Below are 16,737 nucleotides of genomic sequence, written 5' to 3'. Positions count from 1 at the left end.
AAGTGGATGGGGAAATTTAATGCACTAATAAATCAATATCAATAAAACTATGCAACCAATCTCCTAGCAAAATACAAGCACACGATTCCCGGTGAAGCCGGTCATTTTGACATATGACACTAAATTGGGAAAAATAAACTGTGGGCTGTGATACGGTTAGAAATATTGTTTATCTATAAATAAAGAAAGAATAAAGTTTCTGTAAAACAATAGTCTGGTTGCCCATTCGGGCAACCACACTAACTAGGATTGAAAAGCCCAGAAAAGCTGCAAAATGTACTTAGTTTACACCACTGCAAGCGACACCGTTGCGCGATGACGGAGGCCATCAGACTGTTAGATAACAGTGAAAAGTAAACTGTACAATAATAACTGTCTGTACTTTGCACCATATGCACTTTCTTTGACTGATATTCTTGCCCTGTGTTTATTGTCTATTGAGTGTTTAGTTCGTTTTATCACCTTTTTATTATCATGTTTTTATTGTATTGGAGCTTACAGCATATACGTTTTTCACATAGGCTTAACTGCACTTAAGTACAATTTTGAGGTATTTAAAATTGTATTGGAGTATTTCCAATGTTCAGTACTTTAACTTCTACTCCACTACATCTCAGGGGGAAATAATATACTTTTACTCCACTGCAGTTATTTGGAAACTTTAGTTACTAGTTACTTTGTTGATTTTGATTATTATTACAAAACAAACATTACCCACTTCAGCCCTAAACTTCGGCCATTTGAAAATAGCAGATCTACAAGCTCACAATGCGTTGCATGCAAGCATTGAGCTTGTAGATCTGCTATTTTCAAATGATTTTTATACATATAGAAAACTTGTGAAATGGGACATTCTGCATACTGAGTACTTTCTACTTCAATTGGTACATTAAGTGCATTTTGATACCAATACTTTTGTACTTTTACTCAAGTACATTTTGAATTCCGGATTTTTACTTGTAACAGAGTATTTCTACGTCGCAGTATTGATACTTTTACAAGTAAAAAATGTGAGTACTTTTTCCATTGAGAAACTAATGCAAACAAACTAAGATGGAAAGTTGCATGTGATATTGAGGCAACAACCAACAAGTGTACAAGCCTAAACTAGCCTATCAGGATTAGACCTACTTAATCTAATTACAAAAAGTAGGCTATATATAATCAGCGCAGATTATGCCGACAACATGTGGGAAAATAGCCTATAGATTAGGTACATTGTCAATGAGTCATTTTTATTGCATCTTTAAAATATTAAAATAGCTCAGCAGCTTATAATGCATAATGCATTCAAAACATACAGACAGATTTGTTGTGTCTGTCAAGTCATTGTCAGAGATGTGAGTCTGTGATGAGCCCTGATTCAGTTAGCAACGGAGTCAGTACTAAGAGACATTTGCAGAGAGAGACTGAATAACGGTGTAGTGGTCTAATAATCAGAGATTCCATGTTCAAATCCCAGTCCTCCTATAGTACATTGCTTTTCAGTTTAACCTAACTGAAGGCTAATATACAAAAGAACGCTTCAACAATACAAGAGACATCTGCCTTGAGTGTCTGAGAGATAGTGGTCCGATGATCAGGCTCTCAGCACAGTGATTCCATAAAAATCAAATCCCAGTCTCAATGCTGTAGTACTTTGACATTTTCAAAATATATGTATTTTTTAGCAAAGTGCATGAGCCAAGTGCCTTTAATCATTTTGGGGGAATGACCCATAACGTTCATAGAATGTCAATGTACAATGTTTGTTATGTCTGGGTAGCTCAGCCGGAATAGCTCTCGACTCTGAACAACAAAGTCATGCGATCGAATCCTGGAGCTGGCAAATCAGCATGTGAGCAATCTGGCTCCAGGGGGTCTAGTGCTGTAAACAGGGATAGACTCCTGTGTTCTTGGCTGTTGCTGACAATAAGCCCACTTGTAAAGTGCATGACCCATCACCTTCGTGGAATGTCAATGTGTCGGAAGAGCTCTTGACTTCGGACCTCAAGGTCATCGATTCGAATCCCAGCACAGGATACTCAGCGTCCGGCTCCCATGGGTCTATTAACTTTTTTCTCCTTTAAGTGTCCATTGCCATTGACAATGCATAATACTCTTAAAGTTAAATATCTCAAAAACTACAAATAGTTTTAAAGTAAAAATCTCAAGCATGCATGTCCACAGTAAGGTGGAATTTAAAAATTGTGAATCAAGTTTATAGGTTAAAGTCTGAAGGAACAGCGAGGTGCCAAAGTTTTCAGATGTAAGTTTTAAAAGTTAAATATCTCAAAAACTACAAAACATTTCACAAAGCAAAACGTTCAAGCATGTGTGTAAGCTGGATGATAAAAAATTGTGAATGGAGTTTCTAGGTGAAAGTGTTTTTTTGAGGTGCCAAAATCTTCCATTGACCTCCATTATAAATTTCTGAACTTTTAAAGGAGTATATTTCTAAAACCCTGAAACATTTCAAAGATTCATTTTCAGGCAAACATGTCCACAGTAAGATGAACATTTTAAAGTTTGAATGGGGTTTCTGGGTGTATGTAGGACTAGTAGCCTCCCAAAGTTTGTACTTTTTCACCTTTAAATGGCAATATACTAGATGTAACTAAATCAATTGTTTAAGTCTAGGATGGCCACAGTGTCATAGGGAAGGGTCTAACAGATTTAATGGATTATGTGAATTAAATGCTATTATTTATCAGTAGCTATGGGTCAACTCCTGTTGTGACAAACACACACATGCGCACGTGTGTGCACACACACACACACACACACACACACACACACACACACACACACACACACACACACACACACACACACACACACACACACACACAAACAAACGCACCTGCGTCATTCACCTTATCTTATCAGCTGTTTCAGGTTGCACAAACACTGGCTTGTTGTCATTATCTCTGACAACACGCAGCAGACCCTCACTTCACATCATCATATTATATGGTATTTCGCACACACACACACACACACACACACACACACACACACACACACACACACACACACACACACACACACACACACACACACACACACACACACACACACACACACACACACTCACACTCACACACTCCTGATGATTTCTCTCAAGGGTTGTTATACAGTACGCTCCCACAACACTGGGACCTGGCTGTTAATCTAGACTCATCTTAAACACAGACCCAGAGGTACAATCAGTGTACCTAGATATAGTAAGGCCTACACTACTCCACTACATTTTGAAGGCAAATATTGTACTTTTACTCCACTACAACTAATTGAAAACTTTAGTTGCTTTGCAGATATAAATTATTACATTATAAAACATACATTAACCACTTCAGTCCCATTTTATGCATAGGCTATTTGAAAATAGCCGATCTACAAGCTCACAGTTTCGGGGAAGGAGGTTTTGTTAATGTACATCCTTGTTTAACCTGCTGTATTTCGTTTTTTTATTGATTCACATGGTTTTGTTTGCTAGCTTTGATTTGATTTGTTTGATTTTTTTATATTGACCCTTGTGTGAGTTTTTAGCCAATGTCATTGGGCATCCAGGTGTCAATCAACTCTAGTCAACATAGCAGGTTCTGACAGGGGGTGGGACTAAAAAAAAGCAGGAAGGAAGACAGTGAGAGAGTGAGAGAAACAGGTGAAAACAGAGATGTTTATAAATTCAATAATCAGGAAAATGAAGAGCTAGGGATTAATATCAGTGTGGATATATCAGCATGTTTGTGTGTTTGGAGCTGGGGTTTCACTCAGTATTTCTACCATAACCAGCTGACAATAATAACAAGATGGGCTGTGGCTCTCCGGTCAACTAACACACTAGTGTTGTGGTGAGTATGGATGCTCTCTGAGAACTGAGCCCTAGAAGGCTGTGATACATTTAACTGACACAGGAGGGCATAGGAGTGATCTATGGCTGTGTATGTACAGTATATGGAAGCCATGGAATGAATGTAATATCACAGCCATTCTAGGACTAGGACCTTTAATAGTGTTGTGGTGTTTTGGATAGAGGCGCTCAGGACTTGTCACTGCATACCAGAGGATCTAGGTACAGACAGACAGACAGACAGACAGGTGGGGTACTGAGTTCCAGTGGTGTAGAGTAACTAAGGACTTGTACTTGAGTACTGTACTTAAACCATTTAGACCTGAGGCACATTCTTTTGAAAAAATATTTTGATTTAGTTTTTTTTATATATATATATATATATATATATATATATATATATATATATATATATATATATATATATATATATATATATATATATATATATATATATATACATGTATATTCAAAGATTTATATCTTATTATAGATTAAAAATGTCAAGATAAAAAACAGATCTACAAGCTCATAGTGCGGCACTCGTGCCACGCTATGAGCTTGTATATCTGCTATTTTTTAATAGAAGACATTTTTTTATTACGAACTTTTACAGTATTTGTAGTATTGGTACTTTTACTTAAGTCAAATATTTTAGAACTTTTTCCACCACAGCTGAGTACTCTGGCACACAGACAGACAGGTGGGGTACTGGGTTCTCCAGCAGACAGACAGACAGACAGACAGACAGACAGACAGACAGACGGGGTACTGAGTTCTGTAGCAGGCAGGCAGACAGACAGACAGACAGACAGACAGACAGACAGACAGGCGGGGTACTGGGTTCTCCTGCACACCACTCATCTTGCAGCAGCTGTCTAAAGCAGCGGTTCCCAAACCTTTTTGTCCGTGCACCTCCCGAACCACCTGACGGAAAATAAATATATGAACATATATTTCTTTATATTATGCAACATATATGTTGATCATATATGTGACATATTATTTTAAATTGGCCGCCAGCATATGTCTCTACATATATGTACATATATATCCATATATGTGACACATATGTGGATGTATATGAAATATATGTCTCATATATGCCACATATATGGAATATGGCATATATACATTATATATCTGCATATACTTGCCATATATTGACATATATGTTTTTTTATATATTAAAAATAACACCATAACACCACCATTAGCCTTTTCATGTCACGCACCCCCTAGAGGGAATCCCTGGTCTAAAGTGTTCAGTTCAAAGGAACTGTGAGTACAGACAATACTTTCATTGAGAATTATTTTTTTCAGGACAAAAATAAATGTGGTTTGTGAAGCTAATTGTAAAAAATGTTCCTTTGGACTGGATGGGTCCTTCATGTTAGAATCATTTAGAAATGAAAGCAGAGTGATGCAGTGATTTTTTCTCTTTTTCATCTGTGATTGAAATGACACTGACAGGCCTGCCACAATTATGATATATTCGCCGTCCACGTTTCAATGTTGCAAAATGTTCCTATACACTGACAGGCCTGTCACAATTATGATATATTTGCCGTCATAATCGTTTCCATGTTGCAAAATGTTCCTTTATTTTCAAATGTTTTCCAAAGTAGTGGAAATAGCTGATCTATAAGCTCACAACACATCACAATGCGACACGTTGTAGATTGGCTATTTCCACTACTTAAAGGGGAATTTTGGACTAAAGTTTTCTTACCTTTTCTATGACGTTATGATATCTTAGGATGAATGGTACAGTAGAAAAATTTCATAAGGTGCGCGGATAGGCCTTAGGTTAGATCACATATTTTAATAGCTTTTTTAAATATTTCTTTTGGTGAGATCTGACGTTCATAGTGACAGAACACTATGCAACCAAAAAAAAAAAAAAAAAAAAAAACAGAAGTCTCGCTAGACGAGATTGAAATCTCGAGATTTCAATCTCGTCTAGCGAGACTTCTGTTTTTTTTTTTTTTTTTTTTTTTTTTTTTTTGGGACAGTGTTCTGTCACTATGAACGTCAGATCTCATCAAAAAAAAAGGAAAAAAAAGCTATTAAAATATGTGATCTAACCTAAGGCCTATCCGCGCACCTTTTAAGCTGTGGCGGCTCAGGGGTGGAGTTATGAAAATTTTCTACTGTACCATTCATCCTAAGATATCATAACGTCATAGAAAAGGTAAGAAAACTTTAGTCCAAAATTCTCCTTTAAATAATACAAATAAAGATAACAAAAAATATATATATATACAATTATTAAATATGGCCTATTTTCCATATGCAATTTTTGTTTTCAAAGCCTAAAAGCTAAACATAAATGAATGTCATTTATATATTCCAATGTTCACAGAAAAAAGACAATTAAATTGTTAATCGCAATTATTTGTATCACAATTAATCGTGAAGTGGAATTTCACGATCGTGACAGCCCTAGTCACTGATATAGGCTCTGATCCTTATACTCCTTACTATTGGTTGATTGTAACAGTTGTAAACACTCTGTTTCTCTCTCCACCCCCTGCCACTCAGGTTGAAGAGTCTGGCTGACATCTCACAGTGGATGTCTTGTCTTCTCACCACGTTAAGCTGAAGACAAGACCGAGCTTCTCTTCTTCCCAGGTAAGTCCTGCCCCATGCAGGATCTCACTATTCCCATAGACAGCTACCTGGTGGTGGCTTCTGTTGGTGTGGCTTCTGGACAGTCAGCTCTCATTCAGAACCTTGGTGTTGTCCTGGACACAACAGTCAGCTCTCATTCAAGGCACACATTGCAGCGGCCACTCGATCCTGTAGGTTTACACCCTATAACATTCGAAGGATCAGACCCTTCCCTACCCAGGAGTCAGCCCAACTCCTTATCCTGGCTTCAGTCATATCAAAACTTGACTACTGTAACTCGCTCCTTACTGGCCTCCCGGCTTGTGCACTTAAGCCTCATCAAATAAAGCATACCTGGTCTTCAACTAGCCAAAGTTTTCAGGTGTCCCCCCTTTTCAGCTCCCTCCCATCAACAAAACTATACTATAAAAATTGGTCAAACATTGGTCAAATTGTGAAATAATATAAGAAAGAAGCAAACATTTTGAAAATAGCCGATCTACAAGCTCACAACGCCTCGCGTTGCGAGTGTGAGGCGTATTGAGCTTGTAGATCTGCTATTTTCACAGTATTTATCTGTGGAACCGAGTCAAACTAAATGTCATGCCTCAACTCCTACAATTCCAAATGCTTATCAGGGTGGTGGGGTCCCCAGTTCAAATATGATTATTTTAGGGGTTCACGGCATGAAAAGGTTGAGAACCACTGGACAAATACACTAGCCTGGAGGAGAAAAGAGCCTGAGACCCTTCCACATTCTGCTTCATTGATGCTAGCAGACCCAGATATGACATACCCTGGTCATTTGTTCTCATGTGTTTGTTACTTAGGCTTGTTTTTCTTCACCACAATGTTATTTTAATTTAGATGGCATGTTATTTAGGCAGATACTAGGTTCATTGTTTACCTGGTAGCCTATAGTTTCAATGTACAGATAAAATTGTGTCACAGATCAAACTGTCTCATAGATTTCATAGATAGCTTCATAGACTTGTTTGACAGCACTGTCATCAGTGTTGGATTCATGTTAATGTGTATTTTCAGACATTTAAACTTAAAATGTCTGACTTAAACCCTCAATACTTAGAAAACTTGACCTTTGGTTCTGTTCATTTTACACCAAATATCTGCGATGTGTTGTGAGTATGTAGGCTATTTTACGGCGAATGTTTCCACCAGAATAGGGATGCAATAGGGTTCAAGTGGTTAACCCATTAAAACCGCCAAAGCATCTGTGTCATTTTAGATGCTGCTAGGTATATAGCAACAGGATGTTGTGTGTTTTTTAAAAGAAAAAAATAGAAGATTTTCTGAAAACGTAGGTTAGGATTTAAAAGGCTTTTTTTTTTAAATCTGCTCTTTTAAAAAATATAAATATTCAAAGATTTGCACAAAAATAGCAATCGGTGCCGCGCTATGAGCTTGTATATCTGCTATTTTTGAATAGCCAAAGGAATCTTAAAATGACAGGTGCGTTCCCGGTGTTAATGGGTTAATGCAAGTCACTCTGGATAAGAGAGTCTGCTAAATGCCTACATTTTAATGTCACTGATCTAGGATTTGATCCTTCTTTACTCATTACTATTGTGTGTGTGTGTGTGTGTGTGTGTGTGTGTGTGTGTGTGTGTGTGTGTGTGTGTGTGTGTGTGTGTGTGTGTGTGTGTGTGTGTGTGTGTGTGTGTGTGTGTGTGTGTGTGTGTGTGTGTGTGTGTGTGTGTGTGTGTGTGTGTGTGTGTGTGTACACACTTGATGTTAGTTGTTAACTTCTTTGAACACAGTTGTACATTAGAGGTGCAATCTGAATCACTCACAAAGGGCCATAGTTGACCCAACATACCACAGGTGGGCGCTAATCTATAATATCTTTCCCTACCACCCCCACACGCCCCAGTGCAACCACTCTGTCTATGGCTGTAGGATCTGATCATTATTCTACTGTTGTAAAAGAACCCCAGTGAAATGAATGGATTATAAATATCACTGTGTGCATCGGTTTGTGACCTATGACCTTTGTGTTTGACCTCAGTGTGGATCCTTTGTTGAGGGAGTCGATCAGGATCCTGATGCAGAGAACTCCACCTTCTATAGACCATGCACACCCTGGTTGAACGCTTCAAGAGGGTAAGAATTTAACCCTAACACCACAAGAATATACCCCAAGAATATATACCCTGACACCCAGTGGTGTAAAGTAACTAAGTACATTTACTAGTACTGTACATAAGTACAATTTTGAGGTATTTCAACTTTACTTGAGTATTTCCAATTTCCAATACTTGTACTTCTACTCCACTACTGTACATCTCGCATCCAAATATTGTACTTTTACTCCACTACAATTATTTGAAAATGTAGTTCAAACTTAGTTCAGTAACCTAGTTACTAGTTACAAAACATACATTATCCCTTCAGCCCTATTTAAACTTTGGCTATTTGAAAATATTTATTTTTATATTCAAAAACTTGTGAAATGGGACCTTCTGCATATTGAGTACTTTCTACTTTTGGTACTTTAAGTACCAAAAACATTCTATGTTGCAGTATTGATACTTTTTCTTAAGTAAAACATTTGAGTACTTTTTCCACCAGTGCTGACACCACCCTAACACCACACCCTGCCTGAGTGTTACCGAAGGACAAGACACCACAAAACGACACTATTTGAGATAACAAATAGGTTCTATACACCCATATTGTTAATGTTATTCTAGTTGTATGGTTAATTGGAAATTGTATTAATTAATTTACTATTGATTTTTTGGGTGTAAAAAAGGTGTAATAATTAGTGTGGTTGCCCGAATGGGCATTTTGCTAAGAGATTGGTTCAATAGTTTAATTTATATTGATTTATTAGTACATTAAATTTCCCCATCCACTTTAATGGAAAAGTGAAAAAACTTAAATTCAAGTATTATTTGCTCTGAAACCGTAAGAGCTAGAGTTACCAGATTTGATGGGGATGTTCATGATTTGTTCCGAAATTATTGAAAAAATAATTACACTAATCGGCCACATGGTGGCGCTATAGATGGGTTTCCTGTTTGTAAACATGAGAGGATGATGCGCGCGCAGTGGCGGGATGAGCCTGTAGAGGGCGCTATTACCCTAAAAATATCCTATACCCTATTACCCATAAAATAAATGGTCTTCACCAGGTTTAATGAAAGTAGATTAAATGATGCAGTTTGTAATATCTTCTTTACTCAATAAAAATGATTTGTCGGAAGTTGGATCTGTTTGTATATAATAGCAGCATTATGCCTATTATGCCTATAATAGCAGCATTATGCCTATCTAAATCCCGAAAATAACAATAGAGTGAATGGCGCTTCCGGTTCGTTCTCCCCCGCGCATGCGCAGATTGTGCACTCTGCTCTGTGATGACGTCGCGCGGAAACCCATCTATAACAGCCCCCTTTACGTTTTGGCCTATAACTCTTGAACCATAGGTCGTAAAATCAAAATGTCTTTTTCCCTAGATTCCTTGGGTTATGACGCAACTCCCCATATAGGCCACGCCCATTTGCGTCAGGATAGATTTTCCGCCATTTTGAATTTTCTTCAAAACACACTTTTAGCTCCTCCTCCCATATATTTTGTCCAAATTTCACAAAAATCGGTACACATGATCTCTGGACCCATGCGATAATCTGGAGCGAAACAGAATTTTGATAGTCCATACCGTTCGTCCGTAAATGGCTTCCAAAGTCAGCGGGAGGGGCCCGTTTTTAAAAAAATGGCAGAAATCACAAACGAGACGTCCGGTCAATCCCAAATTTGAATCACATGTTGAGGGTGGTTTACTCAACAAATACCCAAAAGCATTTCCACTTTGATCCATAGGGGGTGCCACAAATGCACAAAACGTAACCGTTTGATGCAAAAACATGATTTTTGGGAGAATCAATCCTCTCAAAATGAAATAAAAGCGATCTCAGGAGTGACGTGACAATACGATTGGCCCCTTACATTTGTGGGAGGGGCCTATTTATTTAATGGGAGGGGCCTATTTCCTAAAATCAAAACGGCACTTATACCGTTCGTCCGTAAATGGCTTCCAAAGTTAGCGGGAGGGGCCCGTTTTACAAAAAAGCCCACAAATCACGAACAAAACGTCCAGTCAATCCCAAATTTGAATCACATGTCGAGGGTGGTTTACTCAACAAATCCCCAAAAGCATTTCCACTTTGACCCATAGGGGGCGCCACAACTGTGCAAAACGTAACCGTTTGATGCAAAAACATGATTTTTGGGGGGATCACTCCTCTCAAATTGAAAAGCAGGTGATCTCAGGAGTGACATGACGATGTCATTGGCCCGCTACATGTGTGGGAGGGGCTTATTTATTTTAGTGGGAGGGGCCTATTTCTTCACATAAAAATGCCATGTATCACGAACACAGGATCCAATCAGCACCAAATTCGAATGGCACGTCACGCGGCCTCCGATGGTATTCCTCCAAGCGTATTCCTCAAGTCCGGGCGGCGGCAACCTGCGACCGGCGTCGGCGCAACCACACTTTGCAATTGCCCTGAATTGCGACGCGTCTAGTTATATCTGTTCTCCTCCCAACAGACGCACGCGCGCGCGCGCACACACACACACACACACACACACACACACACACACACACACACACACACACACACACACACACACACACACACACACACACACACACACACACACAAAAAAGGCCCACAATGGAAATCCTTTTGACAGATGTTTATTCATATGCATTTGTGTCAATAAAGATGTCTTGAAATCAAAATACATCTTTTCATGGTTTTTGACGACATAGGGTTAGTTAGGTTCATGTTCATGTTTTTTGACAGTATTATATTACAGTATGTTGTCATGGGATACTATGTAGTGTCCTATGACATGAGGTTTTTATGTTGTAAGAAAGACATTGAATGGAAGTGGTTGGCATCAATTCAATGTAAATTTCAAGTCAAACAGGCAGAATGCTGTCTAAAATCAGTTAAAAAACTGAATGTAGTTGATTACTATTTGGCTCAGCTTATAATTGTTCATTAATGTGATATGCTGCATGCCATGAGTGATAGATATATTTTTCAGATAATCAGAGAGAATTTTACATATGGGTGTAATACCACACTGTCTGACAACCTTATAGCCACTAATTATTTTATGTAAAGACTTAAATTAATGTAAAAACCCAACAGCTAATGTGTTTGATTAGAAAATAACTTCAATAATTTTGGTCACCTAAAACTAATAATCAAATTACTTAAATATGATGAAAAAAACGCAACACATTAATAAATCTTATTATTAATATGGTAATATTTAAACATTTGAATATTTGTATCTTTTAACCTGCCAGCTCTTCCTTCAACATAAAGTATCACCTAAAATATGAATTTAATGTGAAAGGCCTGGTGGCGTGAAGGTAAAGCATAGGATTCATAAGCAGAAGGTTGGGGGTTTGAATCCCGGCTATAGCTGTTTTCGTTTTTTTGTTCATAAGAAGAGGAGGATGGATGTAGCCCGCCTTCCTCAGGTTGTAGAGGGGGGGCTTAAAAAAAATAGATTTTAAGAAATTATTTTTCCCACTCAGCTCTGCCACCTTGCACCGTTGTTCCATCTCTGCCACCTTGCATCGTTGTTTCATCTCTGCCACCTTGCATCGTTGTTTCATCTCTGCCACCTTGCACCGTTGCTTTGGGAATCTCGTTCATATTGAGTCGCAGCTTTGGGAATCTCGTTGTTCTCGCCGCGTTGCTGAGTGTCACCATGGTCCGAACTGTCACTTTTACCATCTTTTGAGATTTTCTCTTATCATCTTCCGGAGTTTTCTTTTACCATCTTTCGGAGTTATCTTTTATCATCTTTCGGGGTTGCCCTTTACCATCTTTCGGGGTTTCTCTTTTACCATCTTTCGGGATTTCTCTTTCACCATCTATTGGAGTTTCTCTTTTACCATCTTTCTCTTTCATCATCTGTGAGGTTCGAACTCACAGTCTTTGCACTCCGAGGCGTTTATCTTAACCACTGCACCACGGTGGTTCATACTTAAGCCGTTCTCTTGCACGCAGTTAAGTGAAAGGTTAGATAAAGGTGCAAGAATCAGGTAAAAGTTGGAAAGATTTCTCTGCTGGATTTGAACTAGGAACATTCTGGTTGCAAGCTTTGTATCTCAACCACTGTACCACCGTGGTTCATACTTGATTGGTTCTCTTGCGAGGCTTTCACTGAAAGGTAAGATAAACGTAAAAGAGCCAAGTAAAAGTTGGAAAGATTTCTCTGCTGGATTTGAACTAGAAACCTTCTGGCTGCAAGCCTTGTATCTCAACCACTGTACCACCGTGGTTCATACTTGATTGGTTCTCTTGCGAGGCCTTCACTGAAAGGTAAGATAAACGTAAAAGAGCCAAGTAAAAGTTGGAAAGATTTCTCTGCTGGATTTGAACTAGGAACCTTCTGGTTGCAAGCCTTGTATCTTAACCAATGTACCACCGTGTGTCATACTTGATTGGTTCTCTTGCGTGGTCTTCACTGAAAGGTAAGATAAACGTAAAAGAGCCAAGTAAAAATTGGAAAGATGTCCTTACTGGATGTGAACTAGGAACCTCCTGGTTGCAAGCCCTGTATCTTATCCATTACACCACTGTAATTTATACTTGTTCTGTTCAATTGCGAGGTGTTAACATAAACGTAAAAGAGCCAGGTAAAAGTTGGAAAGATCTCCGTGGTGGTTTTGAACCCATAACCTTCTAAGTGCAAGTCCTGTATCTTAACCACTGCTCTACTGTGATTAATCTGTTCTATAATGTAGCTTTCAGTCATATGTTTAGGTTACAAGAGCCAGGTAAAACGTGGAAAAATGATTAAAAAAAAGAAAAGCAACAACAAATGTTTCGCTTGTGGTAATGCAGGTACAAACTTGGAAAAATGTAATTGCGGACTTTGAACTAAGAACCTTTGGGTTGTTAGTCCTGTATCTTAACCACTGTACCAGCATGGTTCATATTTAATCAGTTCTCTTGCGCGCTTTTCAGTGAAAGATTAGATAAAGGTGCAAGAGTCAGGTAAAAGTTTCCTTGCTGGATTTGAACTAGGAACCTTCTGGTTGCAAGCCCTGTATTTTAACCACTGCACCACTGTGGTTAATACTTCTTCTGTTCAATTGCGAGGTGTTCACTGAAAAAATGAAAAAAGAAAAGCAACAACAAATGTTTCTGCTTGTGGTAATGCAGGTACAAACTTGGAAAATTTTTATTGCTGGATTTGAACTAAGAACCTTGGGTTTGGCAGTCCTGTATCTTAACCACTGTACCACCGTAGTTTATACTTCATTGGTTCTCTTGCACGATCTTCACTGAAAGATTAGATAAAGGTGCAAAAGTCAGGTAAAAGTTGGAAAGATTAACTTGCAGGATTTGAACTAGGAAGCTTCTGGTTGTAAGACCTGTATCTTAACCACTGCACCACTGTGGTTTATACTTATTATGTTCAATTGCGAGGTCTTCAGTGAAAGGTAAGATAAACGTAAAAGAGCCAAATACAAGTTGGAAAGATTTCCTTACTGGATTTGATCTTGGAACTTTCTGGTTGTAAGCCCTGTATCCTAACCACTGCACCACTGTGAGTAATACTTATTTTGTTCAATTGCGAAGTCTTCACTGAAAGGTAAGATAAACGTAAAAGAGCCAGGTAAAAGTTGGAAAGATTTCCATGCTGGTTTTGAACTCATAACCTTTTGTGCGTAAGTCCTGTATCTCAACCACTACTCTACTGTGATTAATCACTTCAATTTTGTGGCTTTAAGTGAAATATTAGGTTACAAGAGCCAGGCAAAACGTGGAAAAATGTTTTTTTTAAAAGAAACGCAACAACAAATATTTCTGCTCCTTGGTACAAACTTGGAAAAATATAATTGCAGGATTTGAACTAAGAACCTGGGGTATATTAGTCCTGTATCTTAACCACTGTACCAGCATGGTTCATACTAGACTTGTTCTCTTGCGCGCTCTTCACTGAAAGACTAGATAAAGGTGCAAGGGTCAGGTAAAAGTTGGAAAGATGTCCTTGCGGGATTTGAACTAGGAACCTTCTGGTTGCAAGCATTGTATTTTAACCACTGCACCACTGTGGTTAATACTTAGTCTGTTCAATTGCGAGGTCTTCACTGAAAGGTAAGATAAACGTAAAAGAGCCAGGTAAAAGTTAGAAAGATTTCTATGCTGGTTTTGAACCCATAAACTTCTGTGTGCAAGTCCTGTATCTCAACCACTGCTCTACTGTGATTAATCTGTTCTGTTATGCGGCTTTCAGTGAAAGATGACGTTACAAGAGCCAGGCAAAACGTGGAAAAATGTTTAAAAGAAAGAAAAGCAACAACAAATGTTTCTGCTTGTGGTAATGCAGGTACAAACTTGGAAAAATGTAAATGCTGGTTTTGATCCGAGAACCTTCCGTGTGCAAGGCCTGTATCTTAACCACTGCTCCACCATGGCTCATAATTAATTGGTTCTCTTGCGTGCTCTTCACTGAAAGATTAGATAAAGGTAAAAGAGCCAGGTAAAAGTTGAAGAAAAATTGCTTGCTGGTTTCAAACCTATAGGACCTCTTGGTAGTAAGGTAAAGGTCTTAACCATTTCACTATCATGATTAACAATTATTTGTTCTCTTGCACACTCTTCACTGAAAGATTTGATAAAGGTACAAGAGCCAAGTAAGACTTGGAAAAATGCCTTGCTGGTTTCAAACCAAGAACATTCTGTTTGCAAGCCCATACCATACCATCTAGTAGACCACCCCCCAAAGGGAGGAGCTTAACACATTTTTATATAAAGCAAAGTCTTTTTTTAAAGTTAGATATGGTTATATTGACTTTGGTACATATTAATTACATCATTTTGGTTGCAATCTTTAGATTTTCATATTGATTTTCGTTTTGAACCTATGACCTTTAGTTTATAAACCCCAGATTTATCGCTTGAGCCACACTGGCATAGGAAAATAAAGTGAGAAAGAAATAATTTAGCTTTTAGAATTTAGATAGTGAGTTAAGACTTTCCCAACAGTGGTCTTGCCACCTCCCCCGTCAACCTCAAATATGACCTAAAACATGCCAGTAGTGTAGAAGGCTTGGTAGCTCAAAGGAAAGGAGAGATGTTTCACAATTTGAAGTTTGTGGGTTTGAACCTAGGTTGTAGATATTTTACACATTTAAGTCCTTTTTAATGCGAAGAGCATGGAAGCTGCCTACTGCTCTGACCCTAGTTTTGATCGTCTAAAATTAGAAATGACTAACAAATGACAAAACAGGTATGACATGTAACGTCATTATTAAGGCTAAAACAAAACCTCTCTCTGTTTTGCTCTCAATAAAAGAGTAAAAATATTCCAACAAATGGTTTTAAACAATAATCTAAATATCCAAGATGTTATTGTTAGCAGTTAGTTTTATTCTATTGAGTTACGGGCAAAATCTTGTATTTTTTGTTTGACACCTTTACTTTGATCGTTGTCTTAACTTTTTGTATTGAGCCCTGCTTGAGTTTTAACCTATGACCATCGGTCTATAAACCTCTCAGTTTATCAATTGAGCCACACTGGCATGGATTAAGGAAGTGAGAACAAAATTCTTAACCTTTTAGAATTTTGATGGTGAGTGAAAACTTTCCCAACAGTGGTCTTGCCACCTCCCACTTCAACCACAAATATGCAGTTATATAAAGTAACTAAGTACATTTACTCAAGTACTGTACTTAAGTACAATTTTGAGGTATTTTTTACTTTACTGGAGTATTTCCAAATTTCAATACTTTTACTTCTACTCCTGTAGGCTAAAGGGGAATAAACAAACAGGTTGTATAAGTTTTCCCTCTTGTGGTTCAGTTGCGTACAACAGCCACAGTGAACGCCTGGTCGCTAAACAAAAAGCCTGAAGCAGGGTTCATTGCCATGCCGGATTGTGGTGGACACTTTAGTCAAAATGCAATGTTTGCCATGGACATACAAATATTACCAGAGAGAGACAGAGCTAGCCCTAAATGTATACGAGTGCTGTACTGCTGTGGTCCTCAAAGTGGGTTGAGGGACCTTTGGCATTCCTTGGTCCAAATAGACCATTACAGGTCTGTAACTCTCAAGAGTTATGGGGGTTCTTGAAAATAAAAAGTTAGAGAACAACGCGGACTCCTAATGTGCCATATAGTGTCATAGCAAATCAGTGCCATGCATATTCTGAAGAAAACCTGGAGATTAATTGGGTCTTATGATCAAAATAAGAAAATTATAATGTTATGTAAAAACTA

The sequence above is a fragment of the Gymnoscopelus braueri genome (genome assembly GCF_963280865.1).
Source record: "Gymnoscopelus braueri genome assembly, chromosome: 20".
NCBI classification, from domain to species: domain Eukaryota; kingdom Metazoa; phylum Chordata; class Actinopteri; order Myctophiformes; family Myctophidae; genus Gymnoscopelus; species Gymnoscopelus braueri.
The sequence above is the reverse complement of the archived record's forward strand: the minus strand, read 5'-3'. Positions refer to the sequence as shown.